The 23,675-nt window shown below is 49.1% G+C and overlaps 1 protein-coding gene across 2 annotated transcripts in view; it reads right to left on the bottom strand.

The window, feature by feature from the left end:
• The window catches only part of STK32B (serine/threonine kinase 32B), a 235,891-nt gene extending 226,026 nt beyond the window's left edge, over positions 1–9,865 (bottom strand). For both annotated transcript variants that reach the window (XM_075545032.1, XM_075545033.1), the window contains exon 1: positions 9,818–9,865. The gene's annotated coding sequence lies outside the window, so the exon portion shown is untranslated. The remainder of the gene's footprint in view (positions 1–9,817) is intronic.
• Between the last annotated feature and the right edge of the window lie 13,810 nt (positions 9,866–23,675).

Below are 23,675 nucleotides of genomic sequence, written 5' to 3'. Positions count from 1 at the left end.
AACTCTAACACTAAACCCTAACCCTATACCTAATCCTCACCCTATGGCTAACGCTGACCTCCCCATCCTCCTTACAAATGTTTCCTGGGATCCACTTCCAATATAGTCTCCTAAGTGCTTGCACCCCAGGTGCTTGGCTTGTCTCGCCCTGGACTTACCTTAGCCAGCCGAGCTCTGGCTCTCCATCTACCCCCTACTTGGATTTTCTTCTGTTTTTCTTCACTATAGGTCTTTATCTTTCCTGAGACAGGTAGACATCCCCCCTTCCCTTGTGGTGTATGCCAGATTTCTTACAGCGCTTGAGACTGGAGGGGACGGGAGCAAATCTTCCAGTTCTGGTTCTGTAGAATGGCTGGGTTTGGGTTGCATGACCTCTCCGTGAAGTAACCTGTGTCTAGAGTGGCGTGGTTCATGAACATGGCACGGCCACCATCGCACGTCCCAATGAGAGGGTTAGAGGGGAGACCCCATGATCAAGTATCTCACCGTGCTCTTCTGCAGGGAGAGACAAATCCGCCAAAGGAAGGGGTAGTATCATGATAAGGAAGCATCCTGGTCGGTCAAAACCAGGAACTATGACAGTTGACCACGCTCCCTACGCATTTCCGGGAGGAAAACACGAAGCCATGAGGTAGCTACCTTCCCAGGCCTGCAACTAACACACCACAGAGTCAACTTGCCTCCCAGATCCAGAGCGTTGATGTGGTGACACAGAAATGAGTCTGCTGTGCCCTAGTGGCCCCAAGCCTCAGTGGACAATAAGCTATAAGGAATTTCAGTCCCATGGCTGGCTCATCGGCTGTTTACTTTGCTTCTGCATCAGCGGGAGGGTGGGTGAGGGAGACATCTCTCAGAAGGAAAGTAAATGAGATTTCTGTGAATTCACATGTGCTCGCTCCTGATAACCCAGGCTATTGTCAGAGTTTAACAATGAAACGCCTTTCTTGAAAACTCTTAATAAATGCCAGACATCGAACCTGCCAAAAGGCAGAGAGCAAAGCCCAAATACTCATTCACAAGAGGGCGATTTTCTTCCTCCCGTGCCAGTGCACCCCCACCTTGAACTTAACAATAGCTGCATCGGCTTCCTCTGCATTTACCAGGGAGGCCGCACTTACTTGGCTCTCAAACAGAGCAAAGCCGTGTTCCCCTGTCTCGAGGTAAACGGCACCTCTTCCCATGCATGCATTCAGTAAGGGAACTTGGATATCATCAAGGAGCTGCGACACGCAGGAGGGACTTAAAAATGGAGCCACCATAAATCTTGGCTTTTTCAAAAGATAGATGATAGTCATATGTCTATGGCAGAGAACCACACCAGACGTCAAAAAAGAATACAAGAGTAGGCAGAAATGTCAGCAAAGATTTCAAGAGAAGACGGCAGGCTAGAATCGATGAAAAACCACAAGGATGATCGCTAACAGGTCTGTAGTCCACCACGGAGGAGGACAGGGTTGGGGACCCAAAGGGTCAATGTTATGAGAGTAAAAGTGATATGCTTCCGTGCGGTACCAGCGTTGTTGTGACTTAAGAGAAGCGCTTCCACTCCCCTAAAGTCATTGGATTCTCAATGTTCACAGGAGAAGGGACTGCGAGGGCTCCACAAATGTCTTAAATGTACTTTCATTCGAGTCCGGTCAGCATCTGTGGGATTAGAGGCAAGCTTCCTAAATACTCTGGGCCACAACTCCTTTCCTAGGAGATCAAGGGAAGAGACTCATATTTGGTGCATCAACTATCTGGCTGTTAGAGACAGGCGCATAAGGCGAACTGCAGGCAGCCCAGCTAAGGAATAGAAAGATTTGAAAGGAGATTTATGTGATTGACCAAGATGCAGTGTTCATTCCAATCTAGTTAAGAGACAGTCCAGCCAAATAGTTCTTTTCAGAGAATTGCAACGGACTCAAAAGTCCACCATATAACTTTCACAATGCCCAGGGTGCAACCACAAACTACTAAATATATATTTTTCATCAGAAAAATGTGCCTTCTCATTTTTCAAGTGAAGAAGCCCTCGATCTCAAGATGACCCAGATGCTTGAAATAGCTTACAGGACTTGAAAAAAATGCGTATGACTTCGCTGCACGATACGAGGCTCCGTGAATGAAAAGAGGGAATCTAAGTGGAGAGAGGGAAATTTCTTTAAAATCAAGAGCTTCACCTAGATACATCATAGTTGAACAGCTAAAAGCAAATAAACCCCCACCCCCAAAAAACCCCAAAGATTAACGAAAGCTCTTGAAAGGAGACAGACAAACATGCTACACCACATATGGGGCAATCAAGAGTCTAACAGATGACTTCTCATAAGCTCTGGAAGTCAGGCAACAATAGTAGGAATTCCTTAACCTAAGGAAGACTGGGCTAGAATGACCATTGACGTGGGGTGAGGGAGAGGGGGATATGCCATATCCGATCCAGGACTAATTTCTAGAAGCTGTAGGAAATTTCAACACCTCAACCACAGAAAGAAAAGCAATCCAATTAAAGCATGAAGAGAGGACCTGAGCAGAGACGTCACCAAAGGAGACATCTATCCATCCAAGGAACATGTTTCTAATCACCGGTCATTAGAGAGCTGCAAATCATAGCAACAACGAAATTTCATCTCACCCCAGAAATAGTAGCAATACTTTTTTTAAAATGGAAAGCAACGGCATCTGGCAAAAGTGTAGAGGGGTAGACCTCTCCCACACAGCTGGCAAGACACTAACATGGTACCACTCTGTCTATGACTTCCTTAGAAACTTGCGTGAGCCAGCAAGCTCACTATTAGCCACATACCCTGGAGAAACAAGAGCCACGGCACGCAAAGACAGACGCACGCCCATGCTCATAGCATTGATCACAACAGCAAGAAGATGGAAACCACTGCTGTGTCCACCAGTGGGGGACGGTATAAACAAACCATCCAAGAAAAGGCTTACACCCAGGAAGAAGTGGTCTGAGCATCACCAGGTGTGCGAGTGGGCAGAAGGTAAGCGCATGGATAGCATCTGACCCCTCGTTTGTCTGACTCTGGACATGATCCCTCTCCGTCCACATCCTGCTGTCTGCTGAGTTTATACGTTGTGCACTAAGTTCACATGTACTCAGCTGGCGTCTTGGTGGTGATGATAATTCCAAGGGAAATGATTGCCTGTGGATGTTGTGTCAGGATCAGACCCTCCTTATAAACACGGACAGAGCAGTCCATCCTCCGGGAATCCCTCTAAAATAGCTGAAATCCATGAGGTAGGGCGCAGCGTTAGGTGGGGGTATGGACAGAGAAATCACTGCTTGGAAAGAGATCATTGATTGGGTAGTGCTGAAGTCCTGACCCTTCTTGTTGGCTGGGGGCCAGGGAGGTCTCAGAGATCAGATTATTTATCTAATTATACAATTTCCAGAAGAGCTTGTGATGAATTGGGCTGGGCCCTTCCATCTCAAAGATAAGCTTGCTAATCTGTTAGTTTAACAAGTGGTTAGACTGGAGTAGACGGATCCATTCCCGGACCGTGATCCTGAAGCACAACCCCCACTTACCCACCAGTAGAGGCTTTCATGTGGCTGTTCCCTTGAATGACAGGGATCCTGGAGATATCCTGAGATCCAGTAGCATTCCATTCCCTTGTGTGTGGGGACAGCACGAGTAGGGCCTGACCTGACAGCCCCCCCACCTCCAAGAATGAATTTAACTGAATCCGGAAGACTGAAGAAGAAACGATGCATTTGAATTGTGGTGCGGGCGGAGACTGCTGAAAGTACCAGGGACTGCCAAGTGAACACACAACTCTGACAAAGTACAGCAGAGTGCTCTTTACAAGAGAAATGGCAAGACTTCATCTCGCGTACCTTGTGCGTGCTTTCAGAAAAGACTAGTTCCTGGAGAAGGCCATCATGCTTGGTACCTAGAGGGCCAGGGAACAGAGTCCTTGGCAAGATGGGTTGGCATCGAGGCTGCATCGATGGGTTCAAACCTATGAAGAATCAATCATGCTGATGGCACGGGTCGGGTGATGTTTCTCTCCGGGGATGCAGGGTCGCCACGAGTCTGAACTGACTCAACATCATCGCACAGCAACAAACAACAAATGCTGTTTCTGATCATCCTCGACAGCCAAATGTCACCTGCCGGGCTCAAGGAGCCTCACGCAGGCCGCAGTACATTGGTTTTCCCGTGGCCTCCTTTCTCTTTGCTTTTCACTAGTGAGGGCATCCCAGGGCTCCTTTCTCCCATCTTTGGAGAAGTTTACATCCACGCTCAGGTTCCACACACAACACCCCTGGTCATGATTGGTTCTTTACCCTCCACCTGCCTTTCAACCAGATCTCTGGCCCTCAGGAAGCCCCTGATCTTGGCAGGAGGAAAATGCCTAACCCAGCACATGGCTCAGCTCAAGGTCCTGGGGACACCTGTTAAAATCGCGAAGGCCCAAGGAGAACAGGCTTGGTGGTTGACATTTGGGAATTAGCTGCTCAGAGTAGTTGTTTGACACGGCACTGGAAGGCTCATGTGCGGGAGCCCCCTGATGTTGGGAGGCTGGTGTGCGGTGTGACATGAGTCTGGGATTGGCTTGATGGCTGCTAACCACATTTCTGATCACCATGGGCAGTCAACATTCCAAGTGGGTTCAAACGGCCCCAAGCAGACAAGAGTAAACGCAGGCCGTTGTTCACTGCCATCGAGTCAGCTCTGACTGGTGGTAACTGTCTGGTTACCAGAGAGTCTGGTCCTGCTCTCAGTGCCAGCTCTAACCGTCTGGTTACCAGAGAGCCTGGTTCTGCTCTCAGTGCCAGCTCTAGCCGTCTGGTTACCAGAGAGCCTGGTTCTGCTCTCAGTGACAGCTCTAACCGTCTGGTTACCAGAGAGCCTGATCCTGCGTCGTGTTCAGGATGGTTGATAGGTTTTGCGAGAGACCCTGCAGAGGCACGCTGGTCGATGCGGCCCTCGTGGGCCTCCGATTAAGGCAGAGTGGAATGGGAAGGCAAGGACAATTAGGCTTTGCGGAAGTTGGCGCCTAGGAAACAAAGCTCTACTCTCAGAGTTTATGCCTCTCATATCGTATCTAGAGTGGCTGGCGTCTGGGTGACCCGGTCCATTGCAAAACCACACGGGCAAGGACAGAAACAGAACCATCCTATCAGAATAGACCCCAGCCACGAGCGGAGGGTCTGCCAAGAAGAGCTGGCTACTGACCCTCACACCACTACCAGCACCGTCCAACAGAGCGATCGGTCAGATGGGGCAATGTCTCGTTGGCTTTGCATCTCAGCAGCAAGCACAATGATGTTTCCTGTACTGGACCATCCCACCAAGAGCCGTTTTGTGTGCCCACCCAAGTTTCTCTCCTCCTCTCCTCTACTGGAACAGCCTGCCTACCAATTAGATGTTGAAAATTAAACACACTCAATTTCCCAGTCTCCTCAGCAGCGATCTCTGATGGTTGCTCCTCAGTAAGGGTAGGGGCAGAGCCCAACTCAGCAATTGGGTTGCAGGCTAGTGATACCACTAGTGTTGAAAAAAAATTTTTTTGTAAGAGGGAGAGATTGAGCCGTCTAAGCTTCTTTGGCCCTTGACCTTCTGCCAGTTGTGAACCATTTGTCTGGTTCCTCAATCTCCTGTGTGGTCCACCAATCCCCAGGGGCCATCAGGAGACTACCAATGGTGGATTCATTCAGCCTACTGCAGACCTGTGCATCCACCAGCCCGTGCCCCTCACTGTCTCTGCTTTGCACCTGCTTCCTGTTCATCAGCCCCCACGTGTCAGGAGAAACCGGACTTGCCCCAGACTGGTCTTAACCTATTCCTACAATCGTGGGAGCCGTTTCTGGATGTAAATCTCCTTCAATATACAACACATACCAGTATCGCCTATTTGCTTCCCTAGAGGAAGATTGGTGGCCACAGCTCTGCATGTCAACTCCTCAAACAACCGAAGTTCACTCCATGGCTTCATCAGAAACCAGTGTTGAGTATCCAAAGCTTACTTCCTGTTTGCTCTGTGTTGTAAGTTAGGACCAGTGATAGTGTGATATTTAGCTGTTATTAGATAATCGAATACATTGTATTTGATGGCTGCTTCCATGGGTTAGATTGTTCATCCAAGCAAAATGAAATAATTGGCATAGGGCTGTCTTAACTGGGTTGTTAACAGCCTGCTCTATGGAAAAGCAACTTCTCTCTGCCACGACCCTTATGCCAGAGCTCTGTGGTCCCATGCCTTGTGTGTCAGTCTGGGTAGACTAGAGAAACAAATGCATAGATTCTCATATATGTATGAGAAAGAGCTTTATATACAAGAGCAGTTGAATATTGAGAAAACATCCCAGCCCAGTCCAGATCAAGTCCCTAATTCCAACATTAGCCCATATGTCCAATACCAATTCATAGAGTCCTCTTCAGACTCATGAAACACAAGCAATGACACCAAATGCAGGAAGATCACAGGCCAGTGGGTGGAAAGTCTTCTGAATCCAGTTGTGGTGGAAGCATCTCAGTGCTGCTGTGGGTGGCTCCACGTGGCTCCTCCAACTCCAGGGTTCTAGCGGAGCTCCATGTGTCCTGTTCGCAGGAATGTCTCACAGGGAGTCTGTGTGTATCTTGCCTCCAGTGAGCTATTTATCTCCTCAGTGCCTCCAAATGAGGTCATCAAGCTGCGACCTGATTAACAGGCTAAACTCCACCCTTCATTCTTAAGTCTCAAATTGACAACAGATTATGTAACTACCACACCTTATTATCGTTTTAATACATTGTTATTATCTAAGGTACCACAAATGTGTACGCTGATCTGTCTATGATTTGTCTCCTCCACAGAAGGTCAGCTCTGAGAGAAGAGGATAGGGGTCTATTTTGTTTCTTACTTGATCGATGGAGTCGAGAATCGTGTCTGACTCTAGGTAGGGATTAAATTTACATGTATAGATTGAATTAATATAAGAGCAGAAGGAAAGGAGAAAATTAGGGATGAAAGAAACAGAGGAAGCAGGGAAGCAACCAAGCCCACATGGTAGAAGCACACCAGCCTTCAGGTATCTAGCATCAAAGAGCCAGAACCAAAAATCATATCATTGTGAATGAGGGGGAGCATGGAGTGGAGACCCAAAGCCCATCTGTAGACAATGGGACATCCCCTTACAGAAGAGGCAAAAGGAAGAGACGAGCCAGTCAGGGTGCAGTATAGCACCAATGAAACATAGTTCTTTAATGCTTCCTCCCCCAACTATCATGACCACAATTCTACCTTACGAATCCTGCTAGAGCAGAGTACGCACATTGGTACAGATAAGAGCTCTCGACACACAAAATCCAGGACAGATAAACCTCTCAGAAACAGTAGTGGGAGTAGCGACATGATGAGGGGAAGGGGGACAAAGGGAGAACCAATCACAATGATGGAAATATAACCCCCACCCAAGGGGGACAAACAATAGAAATGTGGGTGAAGGGCGACAGCGGACAGTGTGCAATATGAAAATAACAATAATAATATATAATTGATCAAGGATCATGAGGATGGGACGGTGGGGGAGGGAGGGTAAAAAGAGGAGCTGATTTCAAGGGTTCAAGTAGAAGAAAAAGGTTTTGAAAATGACGATGGCAACATGTGTACAAATGTACTTGATACAATCGATGTATGGATTGTTATAAGAGCTGTAAGAGCCCCCAATAAAATGGTTTATTAAAAAAAGAACAGAAATCGAAGACGGAAGGAAAGGCATAAAGGAGTGAGGAGGAAGAGAGAAGAGAAAATTAATTCCATCCCACTTCTTAGGTATTACTTTAACTGCACAAGTTTGGAATGATGTACTCAAGAATATTGCTATAGCTTGCCTTTGATCCCATGGGCAGGACGTTTTTGGATAGACTGTTCCATGATGTGGAGATTCCTGTTTCAATAACCCCGCACACCCGATTCTGTCCTCTGGTGTCAGGAACACATCCAGAGTGTAGGGACGCCGAAGGAGGAGGTCCCTGGTCATGGAAGAGTCCTGAATTCGTTTCTCAGCCCTGAGACCTCATGCCTTTGGGACCACAGGCAAGTTGCATGATCTCTGCGTTACGGAACTGGTGTTTTTTCATTTGTGAGATGAAATAGTAATGCTGCTAGTCACTTACGGACTCACGGAGACGCGTAGATGCTTGTTGAGACCGTGACCGGGATAGCAAAGAGGGTGGCTTTGGTAAAGGACAGCAGCTCTAGGACAGGGCTCTTGAGGAGATCGCGGCCTCGCCTTTGCTGTCGTGTTCAGATCTTGCCCTCTTTGTGCTTATTTGCTCCATCCCTAATCTGCTCTTTGCATATCTCAAACCAAAACAAACCCTGGTGATGTTTAAAACACTCCCTGCACTCAAAGACCCTAGCAGGGGCAGACACTGAAGCACAGGCTGTTAACTGGAAGTGTGGCAGCGTGGGCCCACTAGAGGTGCGTCAGAAGACGCTCCCAGAAGGCCACGCCCTGAAAATCCCAAGGAGCACGGCTCCTCTGTGCACGCGGGCCACCACGAGTTGGCATCAACTTGAAGGCGACTCCCAGCCTATAACAACAGACAGCATCACCATCAATGGAGAACGGATCGGCGCTGTCAAGGATTTTGTTGTACTTGGATCGATAACCAAAGCTCGTGGAAACAGCAGTCGAAGCAGTGGGTTAATCTGCGGCACAAGGCCTCATTCGAGTGTTTGAAGTGAGGATGTCACTTTGAGGACCCTAGCCATGATCTCTTCATGTAGTTTCACACGCGTGTGAAAGTTGGACATGGACTAAGGGAGCCCGGAGGAGGATGGAGGCATTTTTTGTGGGTGCTGCCAAAGAACCAACAAATCTGTCTCGGTAGAGGTATAGCCAGGATGCCCCCACAGAAGCGCGAATGGCTTCGTCGTACCGATTTTGACCATGTTGCCAGGAGGAAGCAGTCCCTGGAGAAGGACATCATGCCTGGTACAGTAGACGGGCAGGGAAGGACAGACAGAAAACCCCTTAAGGGAAAGAGTGGACCCAGTGGCTGCCCCAACGGGCTCGAGCAGAACAGCCGTGCGGACGGCGCAGGGCCGGGCGGGGGTTATTTTTCTCTGTTGTACGTGGAGTTGCTGTGAGTTGAACTGATGGGGAGGCATCCAACCACAAACGGCATGGGGGTGGCCTCATGCGCAGAACCAAGGAGACCCCACTTCCAAATGAGATGACACCCACCCGTACGGGTTAGGATGGCAACACCACTTATTGTGTGTGTGTGTGTGTGTGTGTGTGTGTGTGTGTGAAGGGGGGCCATTGGCACAATTCCATCTGTGACAGTGCTGGAAGCAATTACAGTTGGGAGGCTTTCTGAGTAGCCTCAGCGGATAGGGCTTGGTTGGGGGGCACCCTTTATTTCCATTCTAACATCACCTGCCCTTTTCTCGCCTTTTCTAGCCTCCCCAGGGAAATGGCTGAGGATCAAAGGCATGAGCATTCCCAACTGCAGCTACCCCTGTAGCCGGAGAGGGTTGCTTTGGCTCTCTGATCCACGTGGGAGCCCCCCTCCTCCACCTTCCTCACGCCAATCCTCAAGGAAGCAATGGAATTAGCAATCTTGAAAGAATTACCTCTGTAATTCACCTCAAACAGGGCTGCCCGAGTAATTTAATTTTCGGAATAAAATTACAGCGTAGCCATAGGAAACGACTTCGACTTCCTTTCTCATCTCAAACTTGGCAAACCCAAGTCTTTCTCTCAGACAGAAAATTCCCAATGCCTGGCAGCCAACATACAAACAGACACACACACACACCCAGTGGTATTGGATGTCCCTATTCTGTTGATGAGATGCAAACAAACAAACATCATTCTTACCTTGCCAAAGCTCCCTTTACCAATGGCCCGCAGAATCTGAAAATGATCAAAGTTGACTGCAAAAGAAAAAAAGAAACAAGTCAGATATGCCAACCCCTTACCTGGCTGTGTACCTGCTTGTTCCAAGCAGCCTCTGCTTTAAATCACACTCTACTGGGCACAGCCGTCCTCTGCCAGGGCACTTAGCAGCCTGTTCTATTTTCTCCCAGTTGAAAGCTCCTCGTTGGAATTCAGCAACATTTCGGGGCACAAAGACCAGTTGTGTATCTACGTGCAAGCAATGAGCGATCTGAACAGGGGATTAAGAAGGCAATTCCATTTGTAATGGCATAAGAGAGAGAGGTATGCATGTAAACAAGGAGCTGAAAGACTTGTATCCCAAACCAAAGACCACCACAGAGACAGCCATAGGGCCAGCCCTACCACAAGACATGACATCCCTCACTAACCATAGCACTGCGGGGGACAATACTGGAGACACAGTGTGGGAACTGTGCATAATCTGACTCCATCACGCTGAGGTAAAACACTAAGGGCATGCAACAGAGCAGCAAGGGGTGCAAGTGATGAAATCCCCGGGGAATACCAAAAATTGCCTTTGGAGACAGAGTGTCAGCACCCCATCAGACTCAACTGGAAGACACTCATAAAGGACAACAAACAGACCTTGAACTATTTACAGGCCTTTCCATTTTTGTCAGTGGCTTTCTTTTTGTTGTTGTTGGTCTTGACTTCCTTTGTTGTTTTATTTGGATTTGCCGGATTTTGGCACTTATTAATGTATCTGCATGTCTATCTAGATAAGATAGACAGGATAAATAATTCAACTTTTGGTGATAAGAACGGGACCAATGGTTCTGGGGGATAAGGGAGAAGGGGAGGTGGGAGAAAGGAAGTGAGGAGGGGAACCTACCCAGGGCAAGGGAACAAGTGAACTAAAATCAATGGGAGGAAGGTTGAAGGATGCCTAGTGGAGCTCAATCAAGGGCAATGTAGCAGTGAGGAATTACTAACCCCAAATGAAAGCCAAAGATGATGGTGGGACAAGAGTGAAGTAAACAGGAAATAGAGAAAAGAACCAGGAGGCAAAGAACATTTATAGAGGTCTAAATACAGGCATGTACATATGTAAATACATATAATGAGAGGGGAATAGAACTATGTACTGATATCTATGTGGTAAGAATTAAGGTTGCAGATGGACATACTCCCTCAACACAAGAACACTTTGTTCTAACAATCTGGCATTCTGTGATGCTCACGTACCTGACACGATCACTTAAGACAAAGTGGGTGCATAAGTAAATGTAGTAAAGAAAGCTGATGGTGCCCAGCTATCAAAAGATATAGCATCTGAGATCTTAAAGGCTTGAAGATAAACAAGTGACCAACTGAGAAGCAACAAAACCCTCATGGAAGAAGCACACCAGCCTGTGTGATCATGAGGTGTTGATGAGATCAGGTGCCAGGCATCTAAGACCCAGAACAAAATCATACCAAAGGTGAATTGGGGGCAGGGGGAAATGGAGTGGAGACCCAATGCCTATCTGGAGACAATTGAACATCTCCCTACAGAGAGGTCACAGGGAAGAGATGAGCCAGTCAGGGTGCATTATAGCATCGAGGAAACACACAATTTTCCTCTAGTTCTTTGGTGTTTCCTTCTCCCCACTATCAAGATCTTAATTCTACCTTACCAATAGGATTAGACCAGAACATGCACACGGCTACAGACAAGAGCCCACAACACAGGGAATCCAGGATAGATAAACCCCCCAGGACTAACAATGAGAGTAGAGATACCAGGAGGATTAGGGGAGGGTGTGGGGAGAAAGAGGGAATCGATCACAAGGATCAACCTAGAACCCCCTTTCAGGGGGACAAACAACAGAAAAGTGAGTGAGGGGTGACGGAGGATGATGTAAGATATGAAAATAATAATCTATAGCTTATCAAGGGTTAATGAGCACGGGCAGGGGAGGGAGGGGGAAGACATGAGGAGCTCATATCAGGGGCTCAAGTAGGAAGAGAATGTTTTAAGAATGATGATGGCAGCATATGTGCAAATGTGCTTGCCACACTGGAGGAATATATGGGTTGTGATAAGAGATGTAAGAGCCCCCAATAAAAGTATTTAAAAAAATAATAAAAAACAAAGCAGACCACCCCTGGAAAGCATAAAGGAAGCCTAAACAAATGGAAAGGCATGGAATGCGGCATTTGGTATTGTTCGCACGTCAATACTACACCCAAGGATCTACAAAAAACCAAAAAACTCACTGCCATCGAGTCGATGCCGACTCACAGCGACCCCCTGTGGGGGTCCGGGACTGTAACTGTTTATGGTGGTAGAAAGCCCCATCTTTCTCCCTCGGAGTGGCTGGTGGTTTTGAACTGCTGACCATGTTGATCGCAGCCCAACAGCAGGCCTCCTAAGTGGCCTACAGATACAACACAATTCATACTGAGATGACAGTCGCTTTTTTATTTTTCATAAGTGGAAAGAGTGACCCTCATTCATATGAAATAGCAAGGGGTCTCCATTGCCTCAAACATCATTAAAAAAAGAACCAAACAAAGTAGGAGAACTTACAAGACAAAGGGTAAAACATACTGCAAAGCTACAGTCATAAAAACAGTGTGGCACTGACCTATGACAGTGTAATAAGAATCGATACAAAAACCAATGGAATTGAATTAAGAAGCCGGAAATAAATCCATTGTGATGTGTGGCTTTCTTTGGACATGTTATTAGGAGGCCAGTCCTTGGAAAAGGGCATCACTCCAGGTAAAGTAGAGAGCAGTGAAAAAAGGGGAGGATTCACAACAAGGTGGCTGCAACAATGAACTCAAATAACAATTGTGAGGCTGGCACCAAAGGTTGTACAAAAGGTCACTTGCAACTGACTCAGGGCTCCTAACAACGTAATTGTGAATTGATTTTAGATAAGGCATGGTAGGATGCCAACTCCCCTCAATGGAAAGGACACAGTAGCCTCACTAAATGGTGCTGGGACAACTGGATTCCCGGTGAGCTTGTTTTCCTAATTTCCTTTTCACATTGTTCATTGCTGGTGTATAGAAACACAACTGGCCTAGAAAGAGATTCTATAAGAATGAATCCTTACCTCACACCATAGAGTAAAATGAACTAGAAATGAAACTGGACCAATCACCTTAATAAAAGAGCTGAAACGGTAAGCATTGTGCCACATGGGGGAGAATCCTCAGGACCTTGTTTTTGGCAATGAATTCTTAGATTTTCAGAGAGATACCAAAATCACGAGTGACAAAAAAAATAAATAAGCAGGGGAATTGGGTGTAAGCAAAATGAGACTTTTGTGTCTTAGGACGTTGGCAACCATGTGAGGAAGACAACATTTACAAGGTGAACTGTGTTTGGAAGGAACTCCCACCTTTCAGCAAGGAAAAGACAAACAATCCTTTTCAAAAACGAGAAAAGCACTTGAATTGACATGACTCTAGAGAGAAGCTACAAACGGCCAATTAGCACATGACATATGCTTGATGTCATTAGTCACTTGTTGTTAAGTGCCAGCGAGTCAGTTCTGACTGACAGTGACCCCAGCACCACAGAATGAAACACCGCTCGGTCCTGCGCCGTCCATCCTCACAATAGTTCATATGTTTGAGCCCTTGAAGCAGCCACTGTGTCACCCCATCCCATCCCGTTGTACAGTGTCACCTAAACACGGCCCCCTGCTGTGTCCTGTATAGAACCTCGCTTCAAAGCCATTTCACCACGCATCTCTGCCGCTCCTCTGGCTTGACAAACGTGATGTCCTCCTCCAGGGATGGGTCCCTCCTGTTGACTTGTCCAACACAAGTGGCTTGCACAAGGTTCCCTTGTGAGCCCTAGGATTCGCACCAGCTACTTTTCAGAAGAACCTCCTCAGACCATTCTTCCTAGTCTGTCTTAGTCTAGAAGCTCCACTGAAACCTGCCCACCATGAGCCGCCCTACTGGGATTAGAACCATCCTGGCATAGGTTCCAGCACCAGAGCCACACAACACACAAGCCACACGCAGTATACAGAATGGACAGGTGGGTGTGGCTAAATAGATTTAATTCTGTGTCATCTTAAACTTGTGTATTTCATGAAGATCATTCCCTCCACTAAGCGCCATGTGGCTTGGAGTCCTGGTGCGGTGAGGGTTGTGTGTTGGACGGTTATCTCCGAAGGAGAGCAGTTCAAAACCACCAGCCGATTCTCAGGAGAAAGATGAGGCATTCTGCTCCTGTGAAGAGTGATAGTCTCAGAAACCCACAGGGGCAGCTCTACCCTGTCCTCCAGGCCGGCTGTGAGTTAGAATCAACTCAATGGCAGTGAGTTTGGTTTGGCTTTGGAAGCACCACGTGGACACGTTATCTAGTGCTGTGTGCACATGCTACCCGGCTCTAATGGGGAAGCCTTTTTCTGGTGACATAGTGGTTACACATTGGTCTGTTAGCAGCAAGGTCAGCAGTTCGAAACCACTAGTTGCTCCACAAGAGAAAGATGAGGCTTCCTGATCTCATAAAGAGCTACTGTTTCAGAGCCACCCCCGACAGGTCTACCCTGTTCCATGACATCTCTATGGATCAGAATCAAATCAATGGATGAGTTGATTTATTCAATTAGTTAGTTTAGATGCTGCATGAGGTTAAAGGCCATGTTTATTTGGGGCTCTTTTACCCCTAGCACCTAACACATGGTTTAACACACAGTCAGCATTCAATCAATATTCATTAACTAATGGAATAATTGAACGAGTTCATTTCCATACACATACTGCCAAACACAGTTCTGGGCACACGGTAAGTGTTTAGAAAATATTTTTGAATTAGATTACATGACAGTGTCCGAACACGAGGCAAGGCATGTTATTTACCAAAGAAGAAGTGGATTGACTAGTTCGCTACACAACAGAGGCAAGGCCTAGAGGAAGCAAGTGAAGACAATTAGTTCCTGGTGGATTCATGGGAGGCAGTGGACCTTACTTCTGTAGACTTGTACCCCTGCAGAGCCGCAGTCAGAATCTACTGTGCTGTCTGACGCCTGACGTGCTGGGACCAGAGTGATGTTCTAAAAAGTCACTTAGCCGAGTCTGGGTACTTTGACCTTGATTGAATTCCTTTGGGAACTGGCCAGGAAAAGACATTCCATATTTTCACCTCTCACCCACTCACCAAATGTCAAGCGAGAAACAAAATAACCCACGTGGAGGGCAGGCTGGTTGCAGCCTCAGCAGGGAGCTCAGATCTTATCAATAAACCCCCAAGATCCCAAGAGGCGGGGTCACTGTAGGTATTTCCCACCTTTCCCACCAGGGAGCAATGGGGAGGCGCCATGTTGCTTCCAGCTGCCATGTTTCTGGGTTATTTTGCCTGCTTTTGAGGCCATTGCTCGATCATCCTTTATATTTGGGGAAGTGTCTGCCTGGCTTCTGACATCTGGCTCAGGTCCTCTCTGGAGCTTCACCCCCAGTAAACCACTCCCTCTGCAGTGCTATCTCAGGCCCTTCTGCAGACATCGCACCAGGGGCTAGCACTGCCACTGGGAGTCAGCCCTGGACAAGCCCGTTAGCCTCTGTGTGCCTCAGTTACCCCGTCTGCAGAATGGGGGACATGGTGCTTATCTTCCATCTCACGGAGGGGCTACTTTTTCACGGACCCTCCACTTACCAAACACGATGCCTGTTTCTAGTGATCTGTCTTTCCTGCTGACCCATCCAAAGGAGGCAGCAAGCTGAAGTCTCGCCGTCCCCATGTCTCACGAGCATTCTGGCATTTATTCAGAGTTGTCCATTCTCCTGGCAGTCTCAGGTCTAGTTAGTAGCCGTCATCAGCACTGTAGGTTCAAACGCACTCATTTTTCTGTGGTCTTCCTGGTTCACTGTCCAGCTTCAATCATATATATATGATTGAAAATACCAGGTGTGGCAGTTACATCATCTCCTGGCAACTTGAGCGAAGGGGTGGAGTCTAGCCTGTCAACCAGGTCCTAGCCAAGGATGCCTCTGTGTGGGCGTGGCCTTCTCCTGAGAATTCTGAGAACTCCTGTCTTCCTCCCTGGAGCTGGGACACACACTCTCTCTGCTTCGTCTTCCTGCTCACAAGCCACGTGGAGCCACGCTGATCCCAGCCAGAGCCCAGGAGCTGGAGAGGCCACGTGGAGACCTGCAGCAGCGCTGAGATGCTTCCACTTCCACTGGATCCACAAGACTTTCCACCCACGGGCCTGTGATCTTCCTGCATTTGGCATCATTGCATGTCTGAGTGAGGAATTTACAGACTGGTATTGGATATGTGGGCTAATTATCAGACTTATGGACTTGATCTGAACTGGGCTGGGGTGTTTTCTTAATATACAATTATTCTTTGATAGAACGTTCTCTCTTATACACACACGAGTACCTATGAATTTGTTTCTCTAGACAAGCCGGACTGACACACCATGCTTGGGCCAGGCAACCTTAGTCTCACAAGTGGCATCTTGGTGCTTCCACATGTGAGAGAGGTCTTGTGCTGCAGATCTGTCCAAAGCGATTTGTTCTTTGATTTCTTAACAGCTGTTTTCATGGGCGTTGATTGCCCTCTTCCTTGGTCCCTTCCAGGAGAGATGTCCTTAAACACCCCTGGCCCCTTGCCCCATCAAAGGTGGTGAATTGTCCAAGGCAGCTTTGGGAAAGGAATTCCCATGAGTGTTTCAGCTTATCCACCTCGTTCTTTAGAATCTGAATATTTTGGGGAATAGCCCAGCTTCTCCACTGCTCCTACTCTGCTCTTTCCTGCCTAAACTATTTCAGGATCTGACACACATACCCCCTGCACACACACACACACACACACACCTGTGTAGAGGACTGCACCTTTGAACAGGTGGGTGCATCTGGCTAGTTCCGAGGTCACTTCCCCTGCCCCTGGTCCGTCCCTTCTAGAGACAAGACGAGGTTCTCCACCAACCTCGTCAGTTATTGAGCACAATGCTATGTGCCGAGAGCTGTTACCATCTCAAGAATTACCATCCCAATGTTGTAGGTCTTTCCACTCGCCACCGGCCCTTCGCAAGTGGGGAGTCCTTGGGGCTGTCTAACATGTCCGGGGCACGTGGGTGTTTATGAAGTATCCGCTTCTCGAGCGCACAGTGGAATTGTAATGCAGGTTTGAGCCCACAGCCTGCGATCCCCCTTTCCCTGGCATCTCCCAGGGACTCTGTGCACTGCCGCCGACACAGCCGTGTGCAGATGAATACCCTGTTCACATGAGTAAGTCCAGGGCTAATGCTCGGTTGAAAACCACAAGTTGGAACAGCTTTGGTCTGTGAGCCCGCCAAACCAGAGAACAGACCCTCAACAGCCCAACGTCATACAGAGTGTGTGTGTTTTCCTGGAGTGGGAGGAATGGGCTGGGAGGATGCCGGAGGGGGTGGAGAGGAAGGCTGCATGGGCATGTGTGTGGGTGGGTGTCTCTGCGAGGGGGGGGGTGTTAGAAAGCAAGGTCAAAGGGCTGGTTTTCCCAAGGCACTGCAGATTTAGCCCTCAAAGCCCTGCATCTGGCAAACCCTTCCTCAAAGGCAGGCCAACCAAGATGGCTGGCCGCCCAGGCTCTCTAGCTCATAACCCCGTCCCTCCTGAAGAAGCCACATACTGCAGGAGCTGGCCAGGTGCGGGGTGGGGTCGGGTGAGGGGTGACCACAGTGCAGCGCTCTTCGGTTGTTGTGCGTGCGTGGACATGTCACTGTCGTTGGGCAGACGTTTACAGAGCACATCCACGTGCCAGTCTGCGGTGTGTCCACCTCTTATTCGGTGCCTCTGGCGGCCAAGGCCCTCCGTGAAGCAGCGCTCTGCCACTTCCGCCCCAGAAGCACTGGACCCAGTCCCACTCCTTCCCACCCCCGCCACTCTGCGCCTGAGCTCTGATGGGGGGCAACAGACCACCTTTGGGGTCTCTGGGAGCCCATTGTTCTGAGAAACACACTTATCCTTTGTGTTCATGTCCCCTTTCCAGGCGGGTCTGGTGCATGGTGAGGGGTGAAAGGGGGCATGTGTGTCGGGCAAGGTCGGGGGGTGGTGGTCTTTGGTTCCAGGCCTGAGGGGCGCCTCCGTGGCTCATTCTTGAAAGGCGGTGCCTGCTGCGACATGTAGAGAAGATTACTCAGGAGGGATGCTGGTGACAGGTGGCCTGGTGGAAGCGTGCCAACCGCCATGCCTGAAAGTCTGGGGACAGCGACACCCCGCTTGCAGGCTCCTCCAGAAAACGCGCTGCCATCGAGCCAATTCCAACTCAGCAGGACCCCGTACAACAAGGTAGAACTTCCCCTGTGGGTTTCTGAGAATCTGACTCTTTACAGGAAGAGAAAGCCTCCTCTTTCTCCCAGTGGGGCAGCTAGTGGATTTGAACCGGTGACCTTGTGATTGGCAACCCAGTGCATAACCCACTACACCACCAGGGCTCCTTGCAGCTCAAATAGGAATCGCGGTGGTTCAACAAATAACAGAGTTCCTTCGGTTCCACTCTCCCCTCTTCTGTGGGGACGAACTGACGGGTGTGGCCATACCAGTGCTCTTATCAGTAGAGTGCCCAGTGGGCCTCACACGGTGTCTTGCATCAGGGTCACCTGGAATCTTGTCAAAGCAGAACGCCCCTCCCCACGTGCCTCCCACCCAAGCCGTGAGCTCAGGGGATGGGCCTGGAGGATGTGCAGGGGATGCCGGTGGTCCAGTCTGAGCACCGCTGACCTGAATAATCTCAAAGGTGTGTGCCCCTCGCCCACACTCTCTCGATCACCTATGTGATCAGCAGTGGCCTGTGTTCCAGGTGAGGTCAAGGAAATCTAACCTGGGATGAGGTCGGGGGAGAGGCATTGGGCAGGCTTTGTTCTCCTGATAGAGCTTAAGTGGCCCCATCCCCGACCCCTGCACATTCAACCTTTCCATCTTCCTGCCAGAAACATGCAGCAGCTGTCTTGGGCCTAAGAGGCAGCCAAAGCAAACAAAAGGCCAAAGAACCTGGAGAGGAGACACTGCCTACCACTGTGCCTCTGAGACCGTGCGAGGGATTAAGTCCCCTAGATACTCGGTGTCAACCTGGCTAGGCCATGATCCTCCATGTTGTGAGCTGATGTAATGATCTCATCCGCTGGAATTCATGGCGGGTGTTAATGAGGAAGGGAGCAATCCATTGGGTTACATTGTATCATGAGTCAGTCTCTTCTCAGCTTCAAAACAAGTTAAACAAGTGAGCAAGGGTGAGAGGGACCTACGACCACCGAGAAGGAAGAACTGGGTTTGGGGAACATCCTTTGGACTCAGGGATCCCTGTGCTATGACCTCTTAGACCCAGGGGAAGACGATGTCAAGATGCATGGAGATCTTCAAAGGGTGGCGGGTCCACAGGTGTTGAAAGGAGGCCACGACTTGCCCCCGAATCTTCCCCTTGGAGAGGATTCCCTGAATTCAGACTTCTGGCTAAGAAACAGTGAGAAAATAAACTTCTGTAGGTGAAAGCCACCCCCTTGTGGTATGTATTCCTGCTGCAGCCCACTGGATGACGAAGGCACTGGTTGTGCTAAGAGCACAGCCATCAGGCCAGGCTTCCTGGATCCTGACTCCACGTTGAGGGTATCACCTGGACCCCGCTGTGTCTCAGTTTCCTCACTTCTAAAGTGAGTCTATTAAAATACCGCCTCAGAGGGTTGGAGTGATTATGGAATGAAGGCATGTGAGTGTTTAAAACCACGTCAGCAGAAACCAACGGGCAGGGTGTCCAGGGTGTCCACGTGACTGGCATGATGAGGAGGAGGCAGGGACGGGTTGTCTGACAGAACCTCAGCCTTTCATAGGGCAGACCCAGGTTCAGTTCTCAGCCAGGACATTTCATGGGCAACACCGCCTGTCTGTCGGTGGAAGGTGTGTGAAGTTATAATGGTGAACAGGCTCCAGCAGAGCGTTCATGGGGAGATAGACAAAGAAATAATGCCTGGCCATCTACTTTCCCAGGAAGTCAGCCAACGAATGCCGGGTGGTCACAGTGGAACCTCGTCCATCCACCACCGGCCAGGGGGAGGGGGCAGGGCTGCCCAGCGTCACCTTCCTTGGTGCACGGGGGTGGCCATGAGTCGATGGGACAAGAATCAACAGGAGCGCCATCCAGAATGCATGTGCATGGAGCGGCTCTCATCCATTTGTCACACCAGCCAGGCATCAGCACCCTGATCAAACCACGTCAGCGCATGAGAAACCACGAGACAACTGCATCAGCGCTAATTCATTCATTCAGCGACTGGTGACGCTGAGTCCGTCTGGTGGCTCTAGCTTGTCAGCCAGCGAGCCCTCTTGTCAGTTCTACGAGATCAATTATGCACCCCCGCATGGCATGACATTCCCGAGAACCACATTCATGGGCAGCCAGCACATGACGACACTGACAGCTAGATTGACTTTTGGGTTTGTCTCTCCTCACTACAAAGAAGTGCACTCACTCACTCGCTCGCTACCATTGATTCCGACTTACAGCGACCCTATAGGATGGGATTGAACTGCCCCTAGGGGTTTCCAAGACTGCAATTTTTTTAAAAACTGTTTTATTGGGGGTTCTTACAGCTCTTATAACAATCCATGCATCAATTGTATCAAGTACATTTTTACACATGTTGCCATTATCATTTCCAAATAACAATAGGGATATAGGTTTATGTACATATATTTATATGTTAGATATTAAGGAAGCAGACGGACATTGAGCCTCTACTCAAGCACTCCCTCAACACAAGAACACTTTGTTCTAATCACCTGGCATTCTGTGACGCTCACCTTCCCAACATAATCGCTGGAGATAAAATGGGTGCATAAGCAAATGTGGTGAAGAAAGCTGATGGTGCCTGGCTATTAAAAGATATAGGTTGTGGGGTTTTAAGGGCTTGATGCTGAACAAGCAGCCATCTAGCAGAGAAACAACAAAGCCCACATGAAACAAGCACATCAGCCTATGTGATCATGAGGTGTTAACAGGATCAGGTAGGTATCAGACTGCAAATGTGTACAGAAGCAGGTCTCGCCTTTCTTCTGAGGAGCAGAACGTGGTTCCAAACTGCTGACCTTGCAGCTAGCAGCCAAACAGATAACCATTAGGTCGCGAGGGCTCCGATCACAGGTCCACAGACTGACAGATGGGTGGGGACTCTTTGTTGCTGCCAAGAGCCTCCGTGAGAAAGGAATATGCCCTGGTCATCGCTGTGCCTGGTGGTGCAAAGCCAGCAGATCCTGACCCAGGGAGGCAGCTGAGTGTTCACAGACTGGCCAGAGGGTGGCAGCTCAAACGCGCTCAGGGGTACCCCAGGAGATGCATCAGACAATGCTTCCAGATGGTCAGAGAACAAAGTGAGCCTGCCTGCTGGTCAGTGGGTCACACCGTGGTGGCTCTGCTGAGGGTGTAGGAGAGGAAACCGTTACCCCGGTACTTCAAATAGCAGCAGCGTTGTCCCTGGTGGAACTTCCAAACTGAACTAGGAGGAAAAGCCTGCAAATCGACTCCTGCTCATTTACTGTGGTTGCGTGCCCCTAAGTCAGTTCTCACTCATCGTGACCCGATGCACAACAGAACAAGCATCCTCGGCCCTGCGCCGTCCTCACAATTGTTCTAATGGTGGACCCCATTGTTGCAGCCACCGTGTCCGCCCATCTCGGCTAGGGCCTTCCTCTTTCTCACTGCCCTTCTGCTTTACTTTACCAAATGTGTTAGGCAGGGTTCTCTAGAGAAACAAAACCGGGACACACACACACACACACACAGCAAGGAGGAATATAAGAGCTAATTAGTCCACACAGCAGTACAGAGGGTTCAGTTAAACTCACTTCCGTGGAACAGTTAATATACTGGAAGTCCTTCAGCTCATGTGGGCTGCCAGGTCCGAGGGCAAGGAAGCAAAAAGCAGAGTCCTCCCTGGGGCAAGGCAGGCAGAGTCTGCCCACAGGCAGCAAGCATCAGGATGGGTCACCAACAGTCAGTAGCTCGGGAGCTTAGGGAAGCAGGCCCGGATGGGATGTTTAATGCAAGCATTGCAAGGTGACAGGATACATCAGCCTCCAGCTCACGCGATGTGTAGGCACCAGCAGCATGGAGAGCAGGCTTCACAGGAGCCTCAAGCTCTAGCAACATGATCCAGTGGTTGGCTTGGCCCACCCTACCTGTTGAGGCAGAGAACCAGATAAAGCAGCAGCACGCTTCAGCATGCTCTGATCTCCAGAGAGCAAGAGTGGGGCGGGCCTTGAAGAGCCATCTATCTCTTTGCCATCCAATCAAACTGCGACCTGATTAATCTCACATGTTCCTATTGGCCAGTTTGGCATGATAAACCTGCCTACACACCAAGCATGATGTCCTTCTTCAGGGACTGGCCTCTCCTGACAGCATATTCAAAGTATGTGAGACAAAGGCTTGCCATCCTTGCTTCTAAGGAGCACTCTGGCTGTACTTCTTCCAAGACAAATCTGTGTATCCTTTTGGCAGTCCATGGTACTTCCAATATTCTTCTCCAGCACCACCATTCAAATGCATGGATTCTTTTACGGTCTTTTTCCATGTCCAACTTTCACATGCATGTGAAGTCATTGAAAACACCATGGCTTGTGTCAGACACACCTTAGTCCTCAAAATAACCTCCTTGATTTTCCACACTGTGAAGAGGTCTTGTGCAGCACACTGACCCAGTAAGAAGCGTTGTCTGATCTCCTGACTGCTGCTTCCATGAGCGTTGTTTGTGGATCCAACCAAGACAGAATCCTTGACCACGTCAACCTCTTCTCCATTTATCATGTTACCGTCAGTGGTGAGGATTTGGGTCATCTTGACATTGAGTTGTATCCATACTGATGGCTGCGATCCTTGATCTGCGTCAGCAAGGGCTTCAAGTCCTCTCTTTCAGCAAGCAAGGCTGTGTCGCCTGCCTGCCGCAGGGTGTGAATAAGCCTTCCTCCCATCCTGATGCTGCACTCTTCTTCACGGAATCCTGCTTCGTGGATTATGTGTTCACACAGTGTAAGTGGGAGAGGGGTGTCATGATGCCAGAGGAGCAGAAAGTGTTCTCAAAGGAGCTTGGAAGGGGCTTCCCTGCTGTACTCCCCCACAACCCCCCCCCCCCGCCGAAGCGGCCAGAATAAGCCACCAAAACACAGTGGCTCAAAACAAAGTAGTACATTCTCAACATGCAGGGTGTCCACCTCGTATCTCTCAGCTTCTGGTCACCTTGTCCCCATGATTCCAATCTGTGCCCCCCTCGTCCATGTGACTGTCTTCCCCGGCCATAAAAGATTAGGGCTCATCCCAACGGCTACCTCTTAAGGTAATTGAAATCATGTCCAAAGACACCATTTCCAAAGAACGTTCACAGTCTTGGGTATGCCGGTTAAGGCTTGGACATACATTCTGGGAGGCACAAATCCATTGGTGACACCTTCCCAGCAGGAAGGAGGTGATGAATCAGTGGCAGCCACCACGAGAAACATCTCTCAGCCTCTCTTTCAACAAATACTAATGGAGCGGGTGTAGGTACGCATGGTGAAGAACCCCTCACGACCGATCGCCTTGTGCACGTTGGACATGTTATCAGAAGGTAACAGTCCTGGGACAAGGACATCAAGCTTGGTGAAGGAGAGGGCCAGCGAAGAGGCCATAGAAAGCCGTCAAAATCAATACCAGCTAACGTCACCCATCTCACCAGGGAGAAGCAGTGCCAGCCATCGCATCAGGGGTGAGCTAATTAAATGTTTGACTAATGCGGTGCATGGATGGCCTTATAAATACCCAAATGGCCCTTGGCAGAAAAAAACGACCCCCTACTTCCAAGTCCATCTCCAT

Source organism: Tenrec ecaudatus, chromosome 3, assembly GCF_050624435.1.
Source record: "Tenrec ecaudatus isolate mTenEca1 chromosome 3, mTenEca1.hap1, whole genome shotgun sequence".
Classification (NCBI taxonomy): domain Eukaryota; kingdom Metazoa; phylum Chordata; class Mammalia; order Afrosoricida; family Tenrecidae; genus Tenrec; species Tenrec ecaudatus.
Note: the sequence above shows the minus strand (reverse complement) of the source record. Positions and strands in the feature narration are given on the sequence as shown.